The sequence below is a fragment of the Rhipicephalus microplus genome, chromosome 4 (genome assembly GCF_043290135.1).
Source record: "Rhipicephalus microplus isolate Deutch F79 chromosome 4, USDA_Rmic, whole genome shotgun sequence".
Taxonomy (NCBI): Eukaryota; Metazoa; Arthropoda; class Arachnida; order Ixodida; family Ixodidae; genus Rhipicephalus; species Rhipicephalus microplus.
The window spans coordinates 189,742,914-189,761,058 of NC_134703.1; the positions used below are offsets into that span (position 1 = coordinate 189,742,914).

Sequence of the window (18,145 nt, forward strand, 5' to 3'; positions counted from 1 at the left end):
AAGTATTTTGCAATAATTCTAACGAGTGAAACGATTACGCACGTGAACACACATGCTTGATAAAAAAATGCTGATTCAGAATGCATCGCGGCAGTAGGCGTTGCAAAAGAACCGGAACAGCGTGAAAGACATGTAATAATGTGCAACAGCTAAAATAAAGCGGTTTTACCGAAACGCAAGAAATGTTGAATCCCGCTTTCACTCTTCTCCCGTCTGCCGAAATAGCTCAGTTGGGAGAGCGTTAGACTGAAGATCTAAAGGTCCCTGGTTCGATCCCAGGTTTCGGCGTCCAAAGCACAATTTTGTTAAATCTGTCGGTATGCAAGTATTTTGCAATAATTCTAACGAGTGAAACGGTTACGCAGGTGAACACACATGCTTGATAAAAAATGCTGATTCAGAATGCATCGCGGCATTAGGCGTTGCAAAAGAACCGGAACAGCGTGAAAGACATGTAATAATGTGCAACAGCTAAAATAAAGCGGTTTTACCGGAAAGCAAGAAATGTTGAATCCCGCTTTCACTCTTCTCCCGTCTGCCGAAATAGCTCAGTTGGGATAGCGTTAGACTGAAGATCTAAAGGTCCCTGGTTCGATCCCGGGTTTCGGCGTCCAAAGCACATTTTTGTTAAATGTGTCGGTATGCAAGTATTTTGCAATAATTCTAACGAGTGAAACGATTACGCAGGTGAACACACATGCTTGTTAAAAAAATGCTGATTCAGAATGCATCACGGCAGTAGGCGTTGCAAAAGAACCGGAACAGCGTGAAAGACATGTAATAATGTGCAACAGCTAAAATAAAGCGGTTTTACCGAAACGCAAGAAATGTTGAATCCCGCTTTCACTCTTCTCCCGTCTGCCGAAATAGCTCAGTTGGGATAGCGTTAGACTGAAGATCTAAAGGTCCCTGGTTCGATCCCAGGTTTCGGCGTCCAAAGCACAATTTTGTTAAATCTGTCGGTATGCAAGTATTTTGCAATAATTCTAACTAGTGAAACGGTTACGTAGGTGAACACACATGCTTGATAAAAAATGCTGATTCAGAATGCATCGCGGCATTAGGCGTTGCAAAAGAACCGGAACAGCGTGAAAGACATGTAATAATGTGCAACAGCTAAAATAAAGCCGTTTTACCGAAACGCAAAAACTGTTGAATCCCGCTTTCACTTTTCTCCCGTCTGCCGAAATAGCTCTGTTGGGAGAGCGTTAGATTGAAGATCTAAAGGTCCCTGGTTCGATCCCGGGTTTCGGCGTCCAAAGCACATTTTTGTTAAATCTGTTGGTATGCAAGTATTTTGCAGTAATTCTAACGAGTGAAACGATTACGCAGGTGAACACACATGCTTGATAAAAAAATGCTGATTCAGAATGCATCGCGGCAGTAGGCGTTGCAAAAGAACCGGAACAGCGTGAAAGACATGTAATAATGTGCAACAGCTAAAATAAAGCGGTTTTACCGAAACGCAAGAAATGTTGAATCCCGCTTTCACTCTTCTCCCGTCTGCCGAAATAGCTCAGTTGGGATAGCGTTAGACTGAAGATCTAAAGGTCCCTGGTTCGATCCCAGGTTTCGGCGTCCAAAGCACATTTTTGTTAAATGTGTCGGTATGCAAGTATTTTGCAATAATTCTAACGAGTGAAACGATTACGCAGGTGAACACACATGCTTGTTAAAAAAATGCTGATTCAGAATGCATCGCGGCATTAGGCGTTGCAAAAGAACCGGAACAGCGTGAAAGACATGTAATAATGTGCAACAGCTAAAATAAAGCGGTTTTACCGAAACGCAAGAAATGTTGAATCCCGCTTTCACTCTTCTCCCGTCTGCCGAAATAGCTCAGTTGGGATAGCGTTAGACTGAAGATCTAAAGGTCCCTGGTTCGATCCCGGGTTTCGGCGTCCAAAGCACATTTTTGTTAAATGTGTCGGTATGCAAGTATTTTGCAATAATTCTAACGAGTGAAACGATTACGCAGGTGAACACACATGCTTGTTAAAAAAATGCTGATTCAGAATGCATCGCGGCATTAGGCGTTGCAAAAGAACCGGAACAGCGTGAAAGACATGTAATAATGTGCAACAGCTAAAATAAAGCGGTTTTACCGAAACGCAAGAAATGTTGAATCCCGCTTTCACTCTTCTCCCGTCTGCCGAAATAGCTCAGTTGGGATAGCGTTAGACTGAAGATCTAAAGGTCCCTGGTTCGATCCCAGGTTTCGGCGTCCAAAGCACATTTTTGTTAAATCTGTCGGTATGCAAGTATTTTGCAGTAATTCTAACGAGTGAAACGATTACGCAGGTGAACACACATGCTTGATAAAAAAATGCTGATTCAGAATGCATCGCGGCAGTAGGCGTTGCAAAAGAACAGGAACAGCGTGAAAGACATGTAATAATGTGCAACAGCTAAAATAAAGCCGTTTTACCGAAACGCAAAAACTGTTGAATCCCGCTTTCACTTTTCTCCCGTCTGCCGAAATAGCTCTGTTGGGAGAGCGTTAGACTGAAGATCTAAAGGTCCCTGGTTCGATCCCGGGTTTCGGCGTCCAAAGCACATTTTTGTTAAATCTGTTGGTATGCAAGTATTTTGCAATAATTCTAACGAGTGAAACGATTACGCACGTGAACACACATGCTTGATAAAAAAATGCTGATTCAGAATGCATCGCGGCAGTAGGCGTTGCAAAAGAACCGGAACAGCGTGAAAGACATGTAATAATGTGCAACAGCTAAAATAAAGCGGTTTTACCGAAACGCAAGAAATGTTGAATCCCGCTTTCACTCTTCTCCCGTCTGCCGAAATAGCTCAGTTGGGAGAGCGTTAGACTGAAGATCTAAAGGTCCCTGGTTCGATCCCAGGTTTCGGCGTCCAAAGCACAATTTTGTTAAATCTGTCGGTATGCAAGTATTTTGCAATAATTCTAACGAGTGAAACGGTTACGCAGGTGAACACACATGCTTGATAAAAAATGCTGATTCAGAATGCATCGCGGCATTAGGCGTTGCAAAAGAACCGGAACAGCGTGAAAGACATGTAATAATGTGCAACAGCTACAATAAAGCGGTTTTACCGAAACGCAAGAACTGTTGAATCCCGCTTTCACTCTTCTCCCGTCTGGCCAAATAGCTCAGTTGGGAGAGCGTTAGACTGAAGATCTAAAGGTCCCTGGTTCGATCCCGGGTTTCGGCGTCCAAAGCACATTTTTGTTAAATCTGTCGGTATGCAAGTATTTTGCAGTAATTCTAACGAGTGAAACGATTACGCACGTGAACACACATGCTTGATAAAAAAATGCTGATTCAGAATGCATCGCGGCAGTAGGCGTTGCAAAAGAACAGGAACAGCGTGAAAGACATGTAATAATGTGCAACAGCTAAAATAAAGCGGTTTTACCGAAACGCAAGAAATGTTGAATCCCGCTTTCACTCTTCTCCCGTCTGCCGAAATAGCTCAGTTGGGATAGCGTTAGACTGAAGATCTAAAGGTCCCTGGTTCGATCCCGGGTTTCGGCGTCCAAAGCACATTTTTGTTAAATCTGTTGGTATGCAAGTATTTTGCAATAATTCTAACGAGTGAAACGATTACGCACGTGAACACACATGCTTGATAAAAAAATGCTGATTCAGAATGCATCGCGGCAGTAGGCGCTGCAAAAGAACCGGAACAGCGTGAAAGACATGTAATAATGTTCAACAGCTAAAGGAAAGCGGTTTTACTGAAACGCAACAACTGGTAAGTCCCTCTTTCACTCTTCTCCCGTCTGCCGAAATAGCTTAGTTGGGAGAGCGTTAGACTGAAGATCTAAAGGTCCTTGGTTCGATCCCGGGTTTCGGCGTCCAAAGCACATTTTTGTTAAATTTGTCGGTATGCAAGTATTTTGCAATAATTCTAACGAGTGAAACGGTTACGCAGGTGAACACACATGCTTGATAAAAAAATGCTGATTCAGAATGCATCGCGGCAGTAGGCGTTGCAAAAGAACCGGAACAGCGTGAAAGACATGTAATAATGTGCAACAGCTAAAATAAAGCGGTTTTACCGAAACGCAAGAACTGTTGAATCGCGCTTTCACTCTTCTCCCGTCTGCCGAAATAGCTCAGTTGAGAGAGCGTTAGACTGAAGATCTAAAGGTCCCTGGTTCGATCCCGGGTTTCGGCGTCCAAAGCACTTTTTTTGTTAAATCTGTCGGTATGCAAGTATTTTGCAATATTTCTAAGGAGTGAAACGGTTACGCAGGTGAACACACATGCTTGATAAAAAAATGCTGATTCAGAATGCATCGTGGCAGTTGGCGTTGCAAAAGTACCGGAACAGCGTGAAAGACATGTAATAATGTGCAACAGCTAAAATAAAGTGGTGTTACCGAAACGCAAGAACTGTTGAATCCCGCTTTCAGTCTTCTCCCGTCTGCCGAAATAGCTCAGTTGGGAGAGCGTTAGACTGAAGATCCAAAGGTCCTTGGCTCGATCCCGGGTTTCGGCGTCCAAAGCACGTTTTTTGTTAAATCTGTCGGTATACAAGTATTGTGCAATAATTCTAACGAGTGAAACGGTTTCACAGGTGAACACACATGCTTGATAAAAAAATGCTGATTCAGAATGCATCGCGGCAGTAGGCGTTGCAAAAGAACCGGAACAGCGTGAAAGACATGTAATAATGTGCAATAGCTAAAATAAAGCGATTTTACCGAAACGCAAGAAGTGTTGAATTCCGCTTTCACTCTTCTCCCGTCTGCCGAAATAGCTCAGTTGGGAGAGCATTAGACTGAAGATCCGAAGGTCCCTGGTTCGATCCCGGGTTTCGGCGTCCAAAGCACTTTTTTGTTAAATCTGTCGGTATGCAAGTATTTTGCAATAATTCTAACGAGTGAAACGGTTACGCAGGTGAACACACATGCTTGATAAAAAAATGCCGATTCAGATTGCATCGTGGCAGTAGGCGTTGCAAAAGCACCGGAACAGCGTGAAAGATATGTAATAATGTGCAACAGCTAAAGGAAAGCGGTTTTACCGAAACGCAACAACTGGTAAGTCCCTCTTTCACTCTTCTCCCGTCTGCCGAAATAGCTTAGTTGGGAGAGCGTTAGACTGAAGATCTAAAGGTCCCTGGTTCGATCCCGGGTTTCGGCGTCCAAAGCACATTTTTGTTAAATCTGTCGGTATGCAAGTATTTTGCAGTAATTCTAACGAGTGAAACGATTACGCAGGTGAACACACATTCTTGATAAAAAAATGCTGATTCAGAATGCATCGCGGCAGTAGGCGCTGCAAAAGAACCGGAACAGCGTGAAAGACATGTAATAATGTTCAACAGCTAAAGGAAAGCGGTTTTACTGAAACGCAACAACTGGTAAGTCCCTCTTTCACTCTTTTCCCGTCTGCCGAAATAGCTTAGTTGGGAGAGCGTTAGACTGAAGATCTAAAGGTCCCTGGTTCGATCCCGGGTTTCAGCGTCCAAAACACAATTTTGTTAAATCTGTCAGTATGCAAGTATTTTGCAATAATTCTAACGAGTGAAACGATTACGCACGTGAACACACATGCTTGATAAAAAAATGCTGATTCAGAATGCATCGCGGCAGTAGGCGTTGCAAAAGAACAGGAACAGCGTGAAAGACATGTAATAATGTGCAACAGCTAAAATAAAGCGGTTTTACCGAAACGCAAGAAATGTTGAATCCCGCTTTCACTCTTCTCCCGTCTGCCGAAATAGCTCAGTTGGGATAGCGTTAGACTGAAGATCTAAAGGTCCCTGGTTCGATCCCGGGTTTCGGCGTCCAAAGCACATTTTTGTTAAATCTGTTGGTATGCAAGTATTTTGCAATAATTCTAACGAGTGAAACAATTACGCACGTGAACACACATGCTTGATAAAAAAATGCTGATTCAGAATGCATCGCGGCAGTAGGCGCTGCAAAAGAACCGGAACAGCGTGAAAGACATGTAATAATGTTCAACAGCTAAAGGAAAGCGGTTTTACTGAAACGCAACAACTGGTAAGTCCCTCTTTCACTCTTCTCCCGTCTGCCGAAATAGCTTAGTTGGGAGAGCGTTAGACTGAAGATCTAAAGGTCCTTGGTTCGATCCCGGGTTTCGGCGTCCAAAGCACATTTTTGTTAAATTTGTCGGTATGCAAGTATTTTGCAATAATTCTAACGAGTGAAACGGTTACGCAGGTGAACACACATGCTTGATAAAAAAATGCTGATTCAGAATGCATCGCGGCAGTAGGCGTTGCAAAAGAACCGGAACAGCGTGAAAGACATGTAATAATGTGCAACAGCTAAAATAAAGCGGTTTTACCGAAACGCAAGAACTGTTGAATCCCGCTTTCACTCTTCTCCCGTCTGCCGAAATAGCTCAGTTGAGAGAGCGTTAGACTGAAGATCTAAAGGTCCCTGGTTCGATCCCGGGTTTCGGCGTCCAAAGCACTTTTTTTTGTTAAATCTGTCGGTATGCAAGTATTTTGCAATATTTCTAAGGAGTGAAACGGTTACGCAGGTGAACACACATGCTTGATAAAAAAATGCTGATTCAGAATGCATCGTGGCAGTAGGCGTTGCAAAAGTACCGGAACAGCGTGAAAGACATGTAATAATGTGCAACAGCTAAAATAAAGTGGTGTTACCGAAACGCAAGAACTGTTGAATCCCGTTTTCAGTCTTCTCCCGTCTGCCGAAATAGCTCAGTTGGGAGAGCGTTAGACTGAAGATCCAAAGGTCCTTGGCTCGATCCCGGGTTTCGGCGTCCAAAGCACGTTTTTTGTTAAATCTGTCGGTATACAAGTATTGTGCAATAATTCTAACGAGTGAAACGGTTTCACAGGTGAACACACATGCTTGATAAAAAAATGCTGATTCAGAATGCATCGCGGCAGTAGGCGTTGCAAAAGAACCGGAACAGCGTGAAAGACATGTAATAATGTGCAATAGCTAAAATAAAGCGATTTTACCGAAACGCAAGAAGTGTTGAATTCCGCTTTCACTCTTCTCCCGTCTGCCGAAATAGCTCAGTTGGGAGAGCATTAGACTGAAGATCCGAAGGTCCCTGGTTCGATCCCGGGTTTCGGCGTCCAAAGCACTTTTTTGTTAAATCTGTCGGTATGGAAGTATTTTGCAAGAATTCTAACGAGTGAAACGGTTACGCAGGTGAACACACATGCTTGATAAAAAAATGCCGATTCAGATTTCAGATTGCATCGTGGCAGTAGGCGTTGCAAAAGCACCGGAACAGCGTGAAAGATATGTAATAATGTGCAACAGCTAAAGGAAAGCGGTTTTACCGAAACGCAACAACTGGTAAGTCCCTCTTTCACTCTTCTCCCGTCTGCCGAAATAGCTTAGTTGGGAGAGCGTTAGACTGAAGATCTAAAGGTTCCTGGTTCGATCCCGGGTTTCGGCGTCCAAAGCACATTTTTGTTAAATCTGTCGGTATACAAGTATTGTGCAATAATTCTAACGAGTGAAACGGTTTCACAGGTGAACACACATGCTTGATAAAAAAATGCTGATTCAGAATGCATCGCGGCAGTAGGCGTTGCAAAAGAACCGGAACAGCGTGAAAGACATGTAATAATGTGCAATAGCTAAAATAAAGCGATTTTACCGAAACGCAAGAAGTGTTGAATTCCGCTTTCACTCTTCTCCCGTCTGCCGAAATAGCTCAGTTGGGAGAGCATTAGACTGAAGATCCGAAGGTCCCTGGTTCGATCCCGGGTTTCGGCGTCCAAAGCACTTTTTTGTTAAATCTGTCGGTATGCAAGTATTTTGCAATAATTCTAACGAGTGAAACGGTTACGCAGGTGAACACACATGCTTGATAAAAAAATGCCGATTCAGATTGCATCGTGGCAGTAGGCGTTGCAAAAGCACCGGAACAGCGTGAAAGATATGTAATAATGTGCAACAGCTAAAGGAAAGCGGTTTTACCGAAACGCAACAACTGGTAAGTCCCTCTTTCACTCTTCTCCCGTCTGCCGAAATAGCTTAGTTGGGAGAGCGTTAGACTGAAGATCTAAAGGTTCCTGGTTCTATCCCGGGTTTCGGCGTCCAAAGCACATTTTTGTTAAATCTGTCGGTATGCAAGTATTTTGCAATAATTCTAACGAGTGAAACGATTACGCAGGTGAACACACATGCTTGTTAAAAAAATGCTGATTCAGAATGCATCGCGGCAGTAGGCGTTGCAAGAGAACCGGAACAGCGTGAAAGACATGTAATAATGTGCAACAGCTAAAATAAAGCGGTTTTACTGAAACGCAAGAACTGTTGAATCCCGCTTTCACTCTTCTCCCGTCTGCCGAAATAGCTCAGTTGAGAGAACGTTAGACTGAAGATCTAAAGGTCCCTGGTTCGATCCCGGGTTTCGGCGTCCAAAGCACATTTTTGTTAAATCTGTCGGTATGCAAGTATTTTGCAATAATTCTAACGAGTGAAACGGTTACGCAGGTGAACACACATGCTTGATAAAGAAATGCTGATTCAGAATGCATCGCGGCAGTAGGCGATGCAAAAGAACCGGAACAGCGTGAAAGACATGTAATAATGTGCAACAGCTAAAATAAAGCGGTTTTACCGAAACGCAAGAACTGTTGAATCCCGCTTTCACTCTTCTCCCGTCTGGCCAAATAGCTCAGTTGGGAAAGCGTTAGACTGAAGATCTAAAGGTCCCTGGTTCGATCCCGGGTTTCGGCGTCCAAAGCACATTTTTGTTAAATCTGTCGGTAGTCAAGTATTTTGCAGTAATTCTAACGAGTGAAACGATTACGCAGGTGAACACACATTCTTGATAAAAAAATGCTGATTCAGAATGCATCGCGGCAGTAGGCGCTGCAAAAGAACCGGAACAGCGTGAAAGACATGTAATAATGTGCAACAGCTAAAATAAAGCGGTTTTACCGAAACGCAAGAAATGTTGAATCCCGCTTTCACTCTTCTCCCGTCTGCCGAAATAGCTCAGTTGGGATAGCGTTAGACTGAAGATCTAAAGGTCCCTGGTTCGATCCCGGGTTTCGGCGTCCAAAGCACATTTTTGTTAAATCTGTTGGTATGCAAGTATTTTGCAATAATTCTAACGAGTGAAACAATTACGCACGTGAACACACATGCTTGATAAAAAAATGCTGATTCAGAATGCATCGCGGCAGTAGGCGCTGCAAAAGAACCGGAACAGCGTGAAAGACATGTAATAATGTTCAACAGCTAAAGGAAAGCGGTTTTACTGAAACGCAACAACTGGTAAGTCCCTCTTTCACTCTTCTCCCGTCTGCCGAAATAGCTTAGTTGGGAGAGCGTTAGACTGAAGATCTAAAGGTCCTTGGTTCGATCCCGGGTTTCGGCGTCCAAAGCACATTTTTGTTAAATTTGTCGGTATGCAAGTATTTTGCAATAATTCTAACGAGTGAAACGGTTACGCAGGTGAACACACATGCTTGATAAAAAAATGCTGATTCAGAATGCATCGCGGCAGTAGGCGTTGCAAAAGAACCGGAACAGCGTGAAAGACATGTAATAATGTGCAACAGCTAAAATAAAGCGGTTTTACCGAAACGCAAGAACTGTTGAATCCCGCTTTCACTCTTCTCCCGTCTGCCGAAATAGCTCAGTTGAGAGAGCGTTAGACTGAAGATCTAAAGGTCCCTGGTTCGATCCCGGGTTTCGGCGTCCAAAGCACTTTTTTTGTTAAATCTGTCGGTATGCAAGTATTTTGCAATATTTCTAAGGAGTGAAACGGTTACGCAGGTGAACACACATGCTTGATAAAAAAATGCTGATTCAGAATGCATCGTGGCAGTTGGCGTTGCAAAAGTACCGGAACAGCGTGAAAGACATGTAATAATGTGCAACAGCTAAAATAAAGTGGTGTTACCGAAACGCAAGAACTGTTGAATCCCGCTTTCAGTCTTCTCCCGTCTGCCGAAATAGCTCAGTTGGGAGAGCGTTAGACTGAAGATCCAAAGGTCCTTGGCTCGATCCCGGGTTTCGGCGTCCAAAGCACGTTTTTTGTTAAATCTGTCGGTATACAAGTATTGTGCAATAATTCTAACGAGTGAAACGGTTTCACAGGTGAACACACATGCTTGATAAAAAAATGCTGATTCAGAATGCATCGCGGCAGTAGGCGTTGCAAAAGAACCGGAACAGCGTGAAAGACATGTAATAATGTGCAATAGCTAAAATAAAGCGATTTTACCGAAACGCAAGAAGTGTTGAATTCCGCTTTCACTCTTCTCCCGTCTGCCGAAATAGCTCAGTTGGGAGAGCATTAGACTGAAGATCCGAAGGTCCCTGGTTCGATCCCGGGTTTCGGCGTCCAAAGCACTTTTTTGTTAAATCTGTCGGTATGGAAGTATTTTGCAAGAATTCTAACGAGTGAAACGGTTACGCAGGTGAACACACATGCTTGATAAAAAAATGCCGATTCAGATTGCATCGTGGCAGTAGGCGTTGCAAAAGCACCGGAACAGCGTGAAAGATATGTAATAATGTGCAACAGCTAAAGGAAAGCGGTTTTACCGAAACGCAACAACTGGTAAGTCCCTCTTTCACTCTTCTCCCGTCTGCCGAAATAGCTTAGTTGGGAGAGCGTTAGACTGAAGATCTAAAGGTTCCTGGTTCGATCCCGGGTTTCGGCGTCCAAAGCACATTTTTGTTAAATCTGTCGGTATACAAGTATTGTGCAATAATTCTAACGAGTGAAACGGTTTCACAGGTGAACACACATGCTTGATAAAAAAATGCTGATTCAGAATGCATCGCGGCAGTAGGCGTTGCAAAAGAACCGGAACAGCGTGAAAGACATGTAATAATGTGCAATAGCTAAAATAAAGCGATTTTACCGAAACGCAAGAAGTGTTGAATTCCGCTTTCACTCTTCTCCCGTCTGCCGAAATAGCTCAGTTGGGAGAGCATTAGACTGAAGATCCGAAGGTCCCTGGTTCGATCCCGGGTTTCGGCGTCCAAAGCACTTTTTTGTTAAATCTGTCGGTATGCAAGTATTTTGCAATAATTCTAACGAGTGAAACGGTTACGCAGGTGAACACACATGCTTGATAAAAAAATGCCGATTCAGATTGCATCGTGGCAGTAGGCGTTGCAAAAGCACCGGAACAGCGTGAAAGATATGTAATAATGTGCAACAGCTAAAGGAAAGCGGTTTTACCGAAACGCAACAACTGGTAAGTCCCTCTTTCACTCTTCTCCCGTCTGCCGAAATAGCTTAGTTGGGAGAGCGTTAGACTGAAGATCTAAAGGTTCCTGGTTCTATCCCGGGTTTCGGCGTCCAAAGCACATTTTTGTTAAATCTGTCGGTATGCAAGTATTTTGCAATAATTCTAACGAGTGAAACGATTACGAAGGTGAACACACATGCTTGTTAAAAAAATGCTGATTCAGAATGCATCGCGGCAGTAGGCGTTGCAAGAGAACCGGAACAGCGTGAAAGACATGTAATAATGTGCAACAGCTAAAATAAAGCGGTTTTACTGAAACGCAAGAACTGTTGAATCCCGCTTTCACTCTTCTCCCGTCTGCCGAAATAGCTCAGTTGAGAGAACGTTAGACTGAAGATCTAAAGGTCCCTGGTTCGATCCCGGGTTTCGGCGTCCAAAGCACATTTTTGTTAAATCTGTCGGTATGCAAGTATTTTGCAATAATTCTAACGAGTGAAACGGTTACGCAGGTGAACACACATGCTTGATAAAGAAATGCTGATTCAGAATGCATCGCGGCAGTAGGCGATGCAAAAGAACCGGAACAGCGTGAAAGACATGTAATAATGTGCAACAGCTAAAATAAAGCGGTTTTACCGAAACGCAAGAACTGTTGAATCCCGCTTTCACTCTTCTCCCGTCTGGCCAAATAGCTCAGTTGGGAAAGCGTTAGACTGAAGATCTAAAGGTCCCTGGTTCGATCCCGGGTTTCGGCGTCCAAAGCACATTTTTGTTAAATCTGTCGGTAGTCAAGTATTTTGCAGTAATTCTAACGAGTGAAACGATTACGCAGGTGAACACACATTCTTGATAAAAAAATGCTGATTCAGAATGCATCGCGGCAGTAGGCGCTGCAAAAGAACCGGAACAGCGTGAAAGACATGTAATAATGTTCAACAGCTAAAGGAAAGCGGTTTTACTGAAACGCAACAACTGGTAAGTCCCTCTTTCACTCTTTTCCCGTCTGCCGAAATAGCTTAGTTGGGAGAGCGTTAGACTGAAGATCTAAAGGTCCCTGGTTCGATCCCGGGTTTCAGCGTCCAAAACACAATTTTGTTAAATCTGTCAGTATGCAAGTATTTTGCAATAATTCTAACGAGTGAAACGATTACGCACGTGAACACACATGCTTGATAAAAAAATGCTGATTCAGAATGCATCGCGGCAGTAGGCGTTGCAAAAGAACAGGAACAGCGTGAAAGACATGTAATAATGTGCAACAGCTAAAATAAAGCGGTTTTACCGAAACGCAAGAAATGTTGAATCCCGCTTTCACTCTTCTCCCGTCTGCCGAAATAGCTCAGTTGGGATAGCGTTAGACTGAAGATCTAAAGGTCCCTGGTTCGATCCCGGGTTTCGGCGTCCAAAGCACATTTTTGTTAAATCTGTTGGTATGCAAGTATTTTGCAATAATTCTAACGAGTGAAACAATTACGCACGTGAACACACATGCTTGATAAAAAAATGCTGATTCAGAATGCATCGCGGCAGTAGGCGCTGCAAAAGAACCGGAACAGCGTGAAAGACATGTAATAATGTTCAACAGCTAAAGGAAAGCGGTTTTACTGAAACGCAACAACTGGTAAGTCCCTCTTTCACTCTTCTCCCGTCTGCCGAAATAGCTTAGTTGGGAGAGCGTTAGACTGAAGATCTAAAGGTCCTTGGTTCGATCCCGGGTTTCGGCGTCCAAAGCACATTTTTGTTAAATTTGTCGGTATGCAAGTATTTTGCAATAATTCTAACGAGTGAAACGGTTACGCAGGTGAACACACATGCTTGATAAAAAAATGCTGATTCAGAATGCATCGCGGCAGTAGGCGTTGCAAAAGAACCGGAACAGCGTGAAAGACATGTAATAATGTGCAACAGCTAAAATAAAGCGGTTTTACCGAAACGCAAGAACTGTTGAATCCCGCTTTCACTCTTCTCCCGTCTGCCGAAATAGCTCAGTTGAGAGAGCGTTAGACTGAAGATCTAAAGGTCCCTGGTTCGATCCCGGGTTTCGGCGTCCAAAGCACTTTTTTTTGTTAAATCTGTCGGTATGCAAGTATTTTGCAATATTTCTAAGGAGTGAAACGGTTACGCAGGTGAACACACATGCTTGATAAAAAAATGCTGATTCAGAATGCATCGTGGCAGTAGGCGTTGCAAAAGTACCGGAACAGCGTGAAAGACATGTAATAATGTGCAACAGCTAAAATAAAGTGGTGTTACCGAAACGCAAGAACTGTTGAATCCCGTTTTCAGTCTTCTCCCGTCTGCCGAAATAGCTCAGTTGGGAGAGCGTTAGACTGAAGATCCAAAGGTCCTTGGCTCGATCCCGGGTTTCGGCGTCCAAAGCACGTTTTTTGTTAAATCTGTCGGTATACAAGTATTGTGCAATAATTCTAACGAGTGAAACGGTTTCACAGGTGAACACACATGCTTGATAAAAAAATGCTGATTCAGAATGCATCGCGGCAGTAGGCGTTGCAAAAGAACCGGAACAGCGTGAAAGACATGTAATAATGTGCAATAGCTAAAATAAAGCGATTTTACCGAAACGCAAGAAGTGTTGAATTCCGCTTTCACTCTTCTCCCGTCTGCCGAAATAGCTCAGTTGGGAGAGCATTAGACTGAAGATCCGAAGGTCCCTGGTTCGATCCCGGGTTTCGGCGTCCAAAGCACTTTTTTGTTAAATCTGTCGGTATGGAAGTATTTTGCAAGAATTCTAACGAGTGAAACGGTTACGCAGGTGAACACACATGCTTGATAAAAAAATGCCGATTCAGATTGCATCGTGGCAGTAGGCGTTGCAAAAGCACCGGAACAGCGCGAAAGATATGTAATAATGTGCAACAGCTAAAGGAAAGCGGTTTTACCGAAACGCAACAACTGGTAAGTCCCTCTTTCACTCTTCTCCCGTCTGCCGAAATAGCTTAGTTGGGAGAGCGTTAGACTGAAGATCTAAAGGTTCCTGGTTCGATCCCGGGTTTCGGCGTCCAAAGCACATTTTTGTTAAATCTGTCGGTATGCAAGTATTTTGCAAGAATTCTAACGAGTGAAACGGTTACGCAGGTGAACACACATGCTTGATAAAAAAATGCCGATTCAGATTGCATCGTGGCAGTAGGCGTTGCAAAAGCACCGGAACAGCGTGAAAGATATGTAATAATGTGCAACAGCTAAAATAAAGCGGTTTTACTGAAACGCAAGAACTGTTGAATCCCGCTTTCACTCTTCTCCCGTCTGCCGAAATAGCTCAGTTGGGAGAGCGTTAGACTGAAAATCTAAAGGTCCCTGGTTCGATCCCGGGTTTCGGCGTCCAAAGCACATTTTTTTTAAATCTGTCGGTATGCAAGTAGTTTGCAATAATTCTAACGAGTGAAACGATTACGCAGGTGAACACACATGCTTGTTAAAAAAATGCTGATTCAGAATGCATCGCGGCAGTAGGCGTTGCAAAAGAACCGGAACAGCGTGAAAGACATGTAATAATGTGCAACTGCTAAAATAAAGCGGTTTTACCGAAACGCAAGAACTGTTGAATCCCGCTTTCACTCTTCTCCCGTCTGCCGAAATAGCTCAGTTGGGAGAGCGTTAGAGTGAAGATCCCAAGGTCCTTGGCTCGATCGCGGGTTTCGGCGTCCAAAGCACTTTTTTTTGTTAAATCTGTCGGTATACAAGTATTTTGCAATAATTCTAACGAGTGAAACGGTTACGCAGGTGAACACACATGCTTGATAAAAAAATGCTGATTCAGAATGCATCGCGGCAGTAGGCGTTGCAAAAGAACCGGAACAGCGTGAAAGACATGTAATAATGTGGAACTGCTAAAATAAAGCGGTTTTACTTAAACGCAAGAACTGTTGAATCCCGCTTTCACTCTTCTCCCGTCTGCCGAAATAGCTCAGTTGGGAGAGCGTTAGACTGAAGATCCCAAGGTCCTTGGCTCGATCGCGGGTTTCGGCGTCCAAAGCACTTTTTTTTGTTAAATCTGTCGGTATACAAGGATTTTGCAATAATTCTAACGAGTGAAACGGTTACGCAGGTGAACACACATGCTTGATAAAAAAATGCTGATTCAGAATGCATCGCGGCAGTAGGCGTTGCAAAAGAACCGGAACAGCGTGAAAGACATGTAATAATGTGCAACTGCTAAAATAAAGCGGTTTTACCGAAACGCAAGAACTGTTGAATCCCGCTTTCACTCTTCTCCCGTCTGCCGAAATAGCTCAGTTGGGAGAGCGTTAGACTGAAGATCCCAAGGTCCTTGGCTCGATCGCGGGTTTCGGCGTCCAAAGCACTTTTTTTGTTAATTCTGTCGGTATACAAGTATTTTGCAATAATTCTAACGAGTGAAACGGTTACGCAGGTGAACACACATGCTTGATAAAAAAATGCTTATTCAGAATGCATCGTGGCAGTAGGCGTTGCAAAAGAACCGGAACAGCGTGAAAGACATGTAATAATGTGACACAGCTAAAATAAAGCGGTTTTACCGAAACGCAAGAACTGTTGAATGCCGCTTTCACTCTTCTCCCGTCTTCCGAAATAGCTCAGTTGGGAGAGCGTTAGACTAAAGATCTAAAGGTCCCTGGTTCGATCCTGGGTTTCGGCGTCCAAAGCACTTTTTTGTTAAATCTGTCGGTATGCAAGTATTTTGCAATAACTCTAACAAGTGAAACGGTTACGCAGGTGAACACACATGCTTGATAAAAAAATGCTGATTCAGAATGCATCGTGGCAGTAGGCGTTGCAAAAGTACCGGAAACGCGTGAAAGACATGTAATAATGTGCAACAGCTAAAATAAAGCGGTTTTACCGAAACGCAAGAAGTGTTGAATCCCGCTTTCAGTCTTCTCCCGTCTGCCGAAATAGCTCAGTTGGGAGAGCGTTAGACTGAAGATCCAAAGGTCCTTGGCTCGATCCCGGGTTTCGGCATCCAAAGCACGTTTTTTGGTAAATCTTTCGGTATACAAGTATTGTGCAATAATTCTAACGAGTGAAACGGTTTCGCAGGTGAACACACATGCTTGATAAAAAAATGCTGATTCAGAATGCATCGCGACAGTAGGCGTTGCAAAAGAACCGGAACAGCGTGAAAGACATGTATTAATGTGAAATAGCTAAAATAAAGCGGTTTTACCGAAACGCAAGAAGTGTTGAATATCGCTTTCACTCTTCACCCGTCTCCCGAAATAGCTCAGTTGGGAGAGCATTAGACTTAAGATCCGAAGGTCCCTGGTTAGATCCCGGGTTTCGGCGTCCAAAGCACTTTTTTTGTTAAATCTGTCGGTATGCAAGTATTTTGCAATAATTCTAACGAGTGAAACGGTTACGCAGGTGAACACACATGCTTGATAAAAAAATGCTGATTCAGAATGCATCGTGGCAGTAGGCGTTGCAAAAGCACCGGAACAGCGTGAAAGACTTGTAATAATGATCAACAGCTAAAGGAAAGCGGTTTTACTGAAACGTAACAACTGGTAAGTCCCTCTTTCACTCTTCTCCCGTCTGCCGAAATAGCTTAGTTGGGAGAGCGTTAGACTGAAGATCTAAAGGTCCCTGGTTCGATCCCGGGTTTCAGCGTCCAAAACACATTTTTGTTAAATCTGTCGGTATGCAAGTATTTTGCAATAATTCTAACGAGTGAAACGATTGCGCAGGTGAACACACGTGCTTGATAAAAAAATGCTGATTCAGAATGCATCGCGGCAGTTAGCGTTGCAAAAGAACCGGAACAGCGTGAAAGACATGTAATAATGTGCAACAGCTAAAATAAAGCCGTTTTACCGAAACGCAAGAACTGTTGAATCCCGCTTTCACTCTTCTCCCGTCTGCCGAAATAGCTCAGTTGGGAGAGCGTTAGACTGAAGATCTAAAGGTCCCTGGTTGGATCCCGGGTTTCGGCGTCCAAAGCACATTTTTGTTAAATCTGTTGGTATGCAAGTATTTTGCAATAATTCTAACGAGTGAAACGATTACGCACGTGAACACACATGCTTGATAAAAAAATGCTGATTCAGAATGCATCGCGGCAGTAGGCGTTGCAAAAGAACAGGAACAGCGTGAAAAACATGTAATAATGTGCAACAGCTAAAATAAAGCGGTTTTACCGAAACGCAAGAAGGGTTGAATCCCGCTTTCAGTCTTCTCCCGTCTGCCGAAATAGCTCAGTTGGGAGAGCGTTAGACTGAAGATCCAAAGGTCCTTGGCTCGATCCCGGGTTTCGGCGTCCAAAGCACGTTTTTTCTTAAATCTGTCGGTATACAAGTATTGTGCAATAATTCTAACGAGTGAAACAGTTTCGCAGGTGAACACACATGCTTGATAAAAAAATGCTGATTCAGAATGCATCGCGGCAGTAGGCGTTGCAAAAGAACCGGAACAGCGTGAAAGACATGTAATAATGTTCAACAGCTAAAGGAAAGCGGTTTTACTGAAACGTAACAACTGGTAAGTCCCTCTTTCACTCTTCTCCCGTCTGCCGAAATAGCTTAGTTGGGAGAGCGTTAGACTTAAGATCTAAAGGTCCCTGGTTCGATCCCGGGTTTCAGCGTCCAAAACACATTTTTGTTAAATCTGTCGGTATGCAAGTATTTTGCAATAATTCTAACGAGTGAAACGATTGCGCAGGTGAACACACATGCTTGATAAAAAAATGCTTATTCAGAATGCATCGCGGCAATAGGCGTTGCAAAAGAACCGGAACAGCGTGAAAGACATGTAATAATGTGCAACAGCTAAAATAAAGCCGTTTTACCGAAACGCAAAAACTGTTGAATCCCGCTTTCACTCTTCTCCCGTCTGCCGAAATAGCTCAGTTGGGAGAGCGTTAGACTGAAGATCTAAAGGTCCCTGGTTCGATCCCGGGTTTCGGCGTCCAAAGCACATTTTTGTTAAATCTGTTGGTATGCAAGTATTTTGCAATAATTCTAACGAGTGAAACGAT

At 43.5% G+C, this 18,145-nt stretch overlaps 53 non-coding genes across 53 annotated transcripts; all 53 read left to right on the forward strand.

The window, feature by feature from the left end:
* The first annotated feature begins 215 nt into the window (after positions 1 to 215).
* Positions 216 to 288, forward strand: TRNAF-GAA (transfer RNA phenylalanine (anticodon GAA)). The gene has a single exon. It is a non-coding gene; the product is annotated as a tRNA-Phe (tRNA).
* A 249-nt stretch (positions 289 to 537) lies between these two features.
* TRNAF-GAA (transfer RNA phenylalanine (anticodon GAA)) lies at positions 538 to 610 on the forward strand. The gene has a single exon. It is a non-coding gene; the product is annotated as a tRNA-Phe (tRNA).
* Positions 611 to 860: 250 nt separating this feature from the next.
* On the forward strand, positions 861 to 933 carry TRNAF-GAA (transfer RNA phenylalanine (anticodon GAA)). Its single transcript has one exon. It is a non-coding gene; the product is annotated as a tRNA-Phe (tRNA).
* Positions 934 to 1,182: 249 nt separating this feature from the next.
* TRNAF-GAA (transfer RNA phenylalanine (anticodon GAA)) lies at positions 1,183 to 1,255 on the forward strand. The gene has a single exon. It is a non-coding gene; the product is annotated as a tRNA-Phe (tRNA).
* A 250-nt stretch (positions 1,256 to 1,505) lies between these two features.
* Positions 1,506 to 1,578, forward strand: TRNAF-GAA (transfer RNA phenylalanine (anticodon GAA)). The gene has a single exon. It is a non-coding gene; the product is annotated as a tRNA-Phe (tRNA).
* A 250-nt stretch (positions 1,579 to 1,828) lies between these two features.
* TRNAF-GAA (transfer RNA phenylalanine (anticodon GAA)) lies at positions 1,829 to 1,901 on the forward strand. The gene has a single exon. It is a non-coding gene; the product is annotated as a tRNA-Phe (tRNA).
* Positions 1,902 to 2,151: 250 nt separating this feature from the next.
* TRNAF-GAA (transfer RNA phenylalanine (anticodon GAA)) lies at positions 2,152 to 2,224 on the forward strand. Its single transcript has one exon. It is a non-coding gene; the product is annotated as a tRNA-Phe (tRNA).
* A 250-nt stretch (positions 2,225 to 2,474) lies between these two features.
* TRNAF-GAA (transfer RNA phenylalanine (anticodon GAA)) lies at positions 2,475 to 2,547 on the forward strand. Its single transcript has one exon. It is a non-coding gene; the product is annotated as a tRNA-Phe (tRNA).
* Positions 2,548 to 2,797: 250 nt separating this feature from the next.
* TRNAF-GAA (transfer RNA phenylalanine (anticodon GAA)) lies at positions 2,798 to 2,870 on the forward strand. The gene has a single exon. It is a non-coding gene; the product is annotated as a tRNA-Phe (tRNA).
* A 250-nt stretch (positions 2,871 to 3,120) lies between these two features.
* On the forward strand, positions 3,121 to 3,192 carry TRNAF-GAA (transfer RNA phenylalanine (anticodon GAA)). The gene has a single exon. It is a non-coding gene; the product is annotated as a tRNA-Phe (tRNA).
* Positions 3,193 to 3,442: 250 nt separating this feature from the next.
* TRNAF-GAA (transfer RNA phenylalanine (anticodon GAA)) lies at positions 3,443 to 3,515 on the forward strand. The gene has a single exon. It is a non-coding gene; the product is annotated as a tRNA-Phe (tRNA).
* Positions 3,516 to 3,765: 250 nt separating this feature from the next.
* On the forward strand, positions 3,766 to 3,838 carry TRNAF-GAA (transfer RNA phenylalanine (anticodon GAA)). The gene has a single exon. It is a non-coding gene; the product is annotated as a tRNA-Phe (tRNA).
* Positions 3,839 to 4,088: 250 nt separating this feature from the next.
* Positions 4,089 to 4,161, forward strand: TRNAF-GAA (transfer RNA phenylalanine (anticodon GAA)). Its single transcript has one exon. It is a non-coding gene; the product is annotated as a tRNA-Phe (tRNA).
* Positions 4,162 to 4,412: 251 nt separating this feature from the next.
* Positions 4,413 to 4,485, forward strand: TRNAF-GAA (transfer RNA phenylalanine (anticodon GAA)). The gene has a single exon. It is a non-coding gene; the product is annotated as a tRNA-Phe (tRNA).
* A 251-nt stretch (positions 4,486 to 4,736) lies between these two features.
* TRNAF-GAA (transfer RNA phenylalanine (anticodon GAA)) lies at positions 4,737 to 4,809 on the forward strand. The gene has a single exon. It is a non-coding gene; the product is annotated as a tRNA-Phe (tRNA).
* Positions 4,810 to 5,059: 250 nt separating this feature from the next.
* On the forward strand, positions 5,060 to 5,132 carry TRNAF-GAA (transfer RNA phenylalanine (anticodon GAA)). The gene has a single exon. It is a non-coding gene; the product is annotated as a tRNA-Phe (tRNA).
* Positions 5,133 to 5,382: 250 nt separating this feature from the next.
* Positions 5,383 to 5,455, forward strand: TRNAF-GAA (transfer RNA phenylalanine (anticodon GAA)). Its single transcript has one exon. It is a non-coding gene; the product is annotated as a tRNA-Phe (tRNA).
* A 250-nt stretch (positions 5,456 to 5,705) lies between these two features.
* Positions 5,706 to 5,778, forward strand: TRNAF-GAA (transfer RNA phenylalanine (anticodon GAA)). The gene has a single exon. It is a non-coding gene; the product is annotated as a tRNA-Phe (tRNA).
* Positions 5,779 to 6,028: 250 nt separating this feature from the next.
* TRNAF-GAA (transfer RNA phenylalanine (anticodon GAA)) lies at positions 6,029 to 6,101 on the forward strand. The gene has a single exon. It is a non-coding gene; the product is annotated as a tRNA-Phe (tRNA).
* A 250-nt stretch (positions 6,102 to 6,351) lies between these two features.
* Positions 6,352 to 6,424, forward strand: TRNAF-GAA (transfer RNA phenylalanine (anticodon GAA)). The gene has a single exon. It is a non-coding gene; the product is annotated as a tRNA-Phe (tRNA).
* A 252-nt stretch (positions 6,425 to 6,676) lies between these two features.
* On the forward strand, positions 6,677 to 6,749 carry TRNAF-GAA (transfer RNA phenylalanine (anticodon GAA)). Its single transcript has one exon. It is a non-coding gene; the product is annotated as a tRNA-Phe (tRNA).
* A 251-nt stretch (positions 6,750 to 7,000) lies between these two features.
* Positions 7,001 to 7,073, forward strand: TRNAF-GAA (transfer RNA phenylalanine (anticodon GAA)). The gene has a single exon. It is a non-coding gene; the product is annotated as a tRNA-Phe (tRNA).
* A 257-nt stretch (positions 7,074 to 7,330) lies between these two features.
* On the forward strand, positions 7,331 to 7,403 carry TRNAF-GAA (transfer RNA phenylalanine (anticodon GAA)). Its single transcript has one exon. It is a non-coding gene; the product is annotated as a tRNA-Phe (tRNA).
* A 250-nt stretch (positions 7,404 to 7,653) lies between these two features.
* Positions 7,654 to 7,726, forward strand: TRNAF-GAA (transfer RNA phenylalanine (anticodon GAA)). The gene has a single exon. It is a non-coding gene; the product is annotated as a tRNA-Phe (tRNA).
* A 250-nt stretch (positions 7,727 to 7,976) lies between these two features.
* TRNAF-GAA (transfer RNA phenylalanine (anticodon GAA)) lies at positions 7,977 to 8,049 on the forward strand. Its single transcript has one exon. It is a non-coding gene; the product is annotated as a tRNA-Phe (tRNA).
* Positions 8,050 to 8,299: 250 nt separating this feature from the next.
* Positions 8,300 to 8,372, forward strand: TRNAF-GAA (transfer RNA phenylalanine (anticodon GAA)). The gene has a single exon. It is a non-coding gene; the product is annotated as a tRNA-Phe (tRNA).
* A 251-nt stretch (positions 8,373 to 8,623) lies between these two features.
* Positions 8,624 to 8,695, forward strand: TRNAF-GAA (transfer RNA phenylalanine (anticodon GAA)). The gene has a single exon. It is a non-coding gene; the product is annotated as a tRNA-Phe (tRNA).
* A 250-nt stretch (positions 8,696 to 8,945) lies between these two features.
* Positions 8,946 to 9,018, forward strand: TRNAF-GAA (transfer RNA phenylalanine (anticodon GAA)). Its single transcript has one exon. It is a non-coding gene; the product is annotated as a tRNA-Phe (tRNA).
* A 250-nt stretch (positions 9,019 to 9,268) lies between these two features.
* TRNAF-GAA (transfer RNA phenylalanine (anticodon GAA)) lies at positions 9,269 to 9,341 on the forward strand. Its single transcript has one exon. It is a non-coding gene; the product is annotated as a tRNA-Phe (tRNA).
* A 250-nt stretch (positions 9,342 to 9,591) lies between these two features.
* TRNAF-GAA (transfer RNA phenylalanine (anticodon GAA)) lies at positions 9,592 to 9,664 on the forward strand. Its single transcript has one exon. It is a non-coding gene; the product is annotated as a tRNA-Phe (tRNA).
* Positions 9,665 to 9,915: 251 nt separating this feature from the next.
* Positions 9,916 to 9,988, forward strand: TRNAF-GAA (transfer RNA phenylalanine (anticodon GAA)). Its single transcript has one exon. It is a non-coding gene; the product is annotated as a tRNA-Phe (tRNA).
* Positions 9,989 to 10,239: 251 nt separating this feature from the next.
* On the forward strand, positions 10,240 to 10,312 carry TRNAF-GAA (transfer RNA phenylalanine (anticodon GAA)). Its single transcript has one exon. It is a non-coding gene; the product is annotated as a tRNA-Phe (tRNA).
* A 250-nt stretch (positions 10,313 to 10,562) lies between these two features.
* On the forward strand, positions 10,563 to 10,635 carry TRNAF-GAA (transfer RNA phenylalanine (anticodon GAA)). Its single transcript has one exon. It is a non-coding gene; the product is annotated as a tRNA-Phe (tRNA).
* A 250-nt stretch (positions 10,636 to 10,885) lies between these two features.
* Positions 10,886 to 10,958, forward strand: TRNAF-GAA (transfer RNA phenylalanine (anticodon GAA)). Its single transcript has one exon. It is a non-coding gene; the product is annotated as a tRNA-Phe (tRNA).
* Positions 10,959 to 11,208: 250 nt separating this feature from the next.
* TRNAF-GAA (transfer RNA phenylalanine (anticodon GAA)) lies at positions 11,209 to 11,281 on the forward strand. Its single transcript has one exon. It is a non-coding gene; the product is annotated as a tRNA-Phe (tRNA).
* Positions 11,282 to 11,531: 250 nt separating this feature from the next.
* Positions 11,532 to 11,604, forward strand: TRNAF-GAA (transfer RNA phenylalanine (anticodon GAA)). The gene has a single exon. It is a non-coding gene; the product is annotated as a tRNA-Phe (tRNA).
* A 251-nt stretch (positions 11,605 to 11,855) lies between these two features.
* On the forward strand, positions 11,856 to 11,927 carry TRNAF-GAA (transfer RNA phenylalanine (anticodon GAA)). The gene has a single exon. It is a non-coding gene; the product is annotated as a tRNA-Phe (tRNA).
* A 250-nt stretch (positions 11,928 to 12,177) lies between these two features.
* TRNAF-GAA (transfer RNA phenylalanine (anticodon GAA)) lies at positions 12,178 to 12,250 on the forward strand. The gene has a single exon. It is a non-coding gene; the product is annotated as a tRNA-Phe (tRNA).
* A 250-nt stretch (positions 12,251 to 12,500) lies between these two features.
* On the forward strand, positions 12,501 to 12,573 carry TRNAF-GAA (transfer RNA phenylalanine (anticodon GAA)). Its single transcript has one exon. It is a non-coding gene; the product is annotated as a tRNA-Phe (tRNA).
* Positions 12,574 to 12,823: 250 nt separating this feature from the next.
* On the forward strand, positions 12,824 to 12,896 carry TRNAF-GAA (transfer RNA phenylalanine (anticodon GAA)). The gene has a single exon. It is a non-coding gene; the product is annotated as a tRNA-Phe (tRNA).
* Positions 12,897 to 13,146: 250 nt separating this feature from the next.
* TRNAF-GAA (transfer RNA phenylalanine (anticodon GAA)) lies at positions 13,147 to 13,219 on the forward strand. Its single transcript has one exon. It is a non-coding gene; the product is annotated as a tRNA-Phe (tRNA).
* A 252-nt stretch (positions 13,220 to 13,471) lies between these two features.
* On the forward strand, positions 13,472 to 13,544 carry TRNAF-GAA (transfer RNA phenylalanine (anticodon GAA)). The gene has a single exon. It is a non-coding gene; the product is annotated as a tRNA-Phe (tRNA).
* Positions 13,545 to 13,795: 251 nt separating this feature from the next.
* On the forward strand, positions 13,796 to 13,868 carry TRNAF-GAA (transfer RNA phenylalanine (anticodon GAA)). Its single transcript has one exon. It is a non-coding gene; the product is annotated as a tRNA-Phe (tRNA).
* A 250-nt stretch (positions 13,869 to 14,118) lies between these two features.
* TRNAF-GAA (transfer RNA phenylalanine (anticodon GAA)) lies at positions 14,119 to 14,191 on the forward strand. The gene has a single exon. It is a non-coding gene; the product is annotated as a tRNA-Phe (tRNA).
* Positions 14,192 to 14,441: 250 nt separating this feature from the next.
* Positions 14,442 to 14,514, forward strand: TRNAF-GAA (transfer RNA phenylalanine (anticodon GAA)). The gene has a single exon. It is a non-coding gene; the product is annotated as a tRNA-Phe (tRNA).
* Positions 14,515 to 15,738: 1,224 nt separating this feature from the next.
* Positions 15,739 to 15,811, forward strand: TRNAF-AAA (transfer RNA phenylalanine (anticodon AAA)). The gene has a single exon. It is a non-coding gene; the product is annotated as a tRNA-Phe (tRNA).
* A 250-nt stretch (positions 15,812 to 16,061) lies between these two features.
* On the forward strand, positions 16,062 to 16,134 carry TRNAF-GAA (transfer RNA phenylalanine (anticodon GAA)). Its single transcript has one exon. It is a non-coding gene; the product is annotated as a tRNA-Phe (tRNA).
* Positions 16,135 to 16,385: 251 nt separating this feature from the next.
* On the forward strand, positions 16,386 to 16,458 carry TRNAL-UAA (transfer RNA leucine (anticodon UAA)). Its single transcript has one exon. It is a non-coding gene; the product is annotated as a tRNA-Leu (tRNA).
* A 251-nt stretch (positions 16,459 to 16,709) lies between these two features.
* Positions 16,710 to 16,782, forward strand: TRNAF-GAA (transfer RNA phenylalanine (anticodon GAA)). The gene has a single exon. It is a non-coding gene; the product is annotated as a tRNA-Phe (tRNA).
* Positions 16,783 to 17,032: 250 nt separating this feature from the next.
* Positions 17,033 to 17,105, forward strand: TRNAF-GAA (transfer RNA phenylalanine (anticodon GAA)). Its single transcript has one exon. It is a non-coding gene; the product is annotated as a tRNA-Phe (tRNA).
* Positions 17,106 to 17,355: 250 nt separating this feature from the next.
* Positions 17,356 to 17,428, forward strand: TRNAF-GAA (transfer RNA phenylalanine (anticodon GAA)). The gene has a single exon. It is a non-coding gene; the product is annotated as a tRNA-Phe (tRNA).
* A 251-nt stretch (positions 17,429 to 17,679) lies between these two features.
* TRNAL-UAA (transfer RNA leucine (anticodon UAA)) lies at positions 17,680 to 17,752 on the forward strand. Its single transcript has one exon. It is a non-coding gene; the product is annotated as a tRNA-Leu (tRNA).
* Positions 17,753 to 18,002: 250 nt separating this feature from the next.
* TRNAF-GAA (transfer RNA phenylalanine (anticodon GAA)) lies at positions 18,003 to 18,075 on the forward strand. The gene has a single exon. It is a non-coding gene; the product is annotated as a tRNA-Phe (tRNA).
* Positions 18,076 to 18,145: the final 70 nt, after the last annotated feature.